The following is a 2920-nucleotide window of genomic DNA, read 5'->3' on the forward strand; positions in this document are numbered from 1 at the left end:
TAAGAAAAATCATATTTTATGTTGTGATCCACATTCAATCCCCCAATCCTCTCTCTGGATGTAGATATCTCTCTCCATGACAAATCTATTGGAATTGGCCTGAATCACCTTGCTGTTGAAAAGAGCCATATCCATCAGAGCTAATAATAATATAATCTTGTTGTTGCTGTGTACAATATTCTCTTGGTTCATGCAAGTCTCTCCAGACCTTTCTGAAATCATCCTGCTGATCATTCCTTATAGAATATTAATATTCCATAACATTCATACACCATAACTTATTCAGCCATTCTCCAACTAATGAGCTTATACTCAGTTTCTAGTTCCTTGCCACTACAAAAAGGGCTGCTACAAACATCTTTGCACATGTGGGTCTTTTCTCCTTTTTTATGATCTCTTTGGGATACAGATCCAGTAGAGACATTACTGGATCAAGGGCATGCACACTTTGATAACCCTTTGGCCTGTTTCCTTTTAAAAGCAGGAAAATGGAAGTGAACACTGGGGCAGATGATAAATATGATAGGGAACACTTGGGTAGTCCCATTTCCTGATGGCTTTTATAACATATATTGTTTTTGGTAACATACATAGTATGTTATATAGGCTGGAGTGAGCTCTCCACTACAGTGAAGGTTCCTACTGGAATTGATAGAGGGAATTTCCTCATCAGGGAATTTCCCATAGCAATGAAATCACAGGTTTAGTCTATCACTATCCATGAAGTGGGCAACTTTCACATTTGGTCAACAGCACCGCACTTGCCCATCTGGAACAGAAAACTTGCAAACATCAATATTGCTTTGGTGAAAATGATGGGGAAATTTAGAAACTACTAAATGAAAAATGAGACACTCTTTGCAGGTGATGTGATGGTTTACTTAGATAACCCCAGAGATTCTAATAAAAAGTTATTAGAAATAATTCACAAATTTAGCAAAGTTGCTGGATACAAAATAAATCCACATAAATCCTCAGCATTTTTATACATCACCAACAAAATGCAACAGCAAGAGATACAAAGAGAAATTCCATTTAAAACAAATGTCGAGAGTATAAAATATTTGGGAATCCATCTCCAAAGAAAAGTCAGGAATTATATGAGCAAAATTACAAAACAATTGCCACAAAAATAAAGTCAGATTTAAATAATTGTAATGACATTCAGTGCTCATGGGTGGGCGAGCGAAAAAAATAAAGATGACAATACTCCCCAAACTAATCTATTTATTTAGTGCTATACCAATCAGACTCCCAAGAAACAATTTTAATGACCTAGGAAAAAATAACAACAAAATTCATATGGAAGAATAAAAGGTCGAGAATTTCAAGGGAATTAATGAAAAAAAAGTTAGATGAAGGTGGTCTAGCTGTACCTGATCTAAAGCTATATTATAAAGCAGCAGTCACCAAAACCATTTGGTATTGGCTAATAGACTAGTCGATCAGTGGAACAGGTTAGGTACACAGGACAAAATAGGGTACATCAATAGCAATCTAGTGTTTGACAAACCCAAAGATACCAACATTTGGGATAAGAATTCATTATTTGAAAAAAACTGTTGGGAAAACTGGAAATTAGTATGGCAGAAATTAGATATGGACCCACACTTAACACCATATACCAAGATAAGATCAAAATGGGTCCATGATTTAAGCATAAGGAATGAGATTATAAATAAATTAGAGGAGCATAGGATAGTTTACCTTACTTGTGGAGGAGGAAGGAATTTGTGACCAAAGGAGAACTAGAGATCATTATTGATCACAAAATAGAGGATTTTGATTACATCAAATTAAAAAGCTTTTGTACAAACAAAACTAATGCAAACAACATTAGAAGGGAAGTAACAAATTGGGAAAATATTTTTACAGTTTACAGTTCTGATAAAGGCCTCATTTCCAAAATATATAGAGAACTGACCCTAATTTATAAGAAATCAAACTATTCTCCAATTGATAAATGGTCAAAGAATATGAACAATTTTTAGATGATGAACTTGAAACTATTTCCACTCATATGAAAGAGTGTTCCAGATCACTACTGATCAGAGAAATGCAAATTAAGACAACTCTGAGATACCACTACACACCTGTCAGATTGGCTAAGATGACAGGAACAAATAACAATGAATGATGGAGGGGATGTGGGAAAACTGGGACACTAATACATTGTTGGTAGAGTTGTGAAATAATCCAGCCATTCTGGAGAGCAATTTGGAACTATGCCCAAAAAGTTATCAAACTGTGCATACCCTTTGTTTGACCCAGCAGTGCTACTACTGGGCTTATATCCCAAAGAAATATTAAAGTTGAGAAAGGGACCTGTATGTGCCAAAATGTTTGTGGCAGCCCTTTTTGTAGTGGCTAGAAACTGGGAAATGAATGGACGCCCATCCATTGGAGAATGGTTGGGTAAATTATGGTATATGAATGTTATGGAATGTTATTGCTCTGTAAGAAATGACCAACAAGTGGAATATAGAGAGACTTACATGGTGCTGAGTGAAATGAGCAGAACCAGAAGATTACTATACACTTCAGCAACAATACTGTATGAAGATGTATTCTGATGGAAGTGGATATCTTCAATAAAGAGAAGATCCAACTCACTTCCAGTTGATCAATGATGGACAGAAACAGCTACACCCAGAGAAGGAATACTGGCAAAGGAGTGTAAAATGTTTGCACTATTGTCTTTCTACCCAGGTTACTTATACCTTCGGAATCCAATTCTTAACGTGCAACAAGAAAATTGGATTTAAACACATATATTGTATCTAGGTTATACTGTAACACATGTAATATGTGTGGGATTGCCTGTCATCTAGGGGAGGGAGTAGAGGGAGGAAGGGGAAAATTTGGAAAAATGAATACAAGGGATAATGTTATAAAGAAAAAAATTACTCATGCATATGTA

This window comes from Sminthopsis crassicaudata, chromosome 1 (assembly GCF_048593235.1).
Source record: "Sminthopsis crassicaudata isolate SCR6 chromosome 1, ASM4859323v1, whole genome shotgun sequence".
In the NCBI taxonomy this organism is placed as follows: domain Eukaryota; kingdom Metazoa; phylum Chordata; class Mammalia; order Dasyuromorphia; family Dasyuridae; genus Sminthopsis; species Sminthopsis crassicaudata.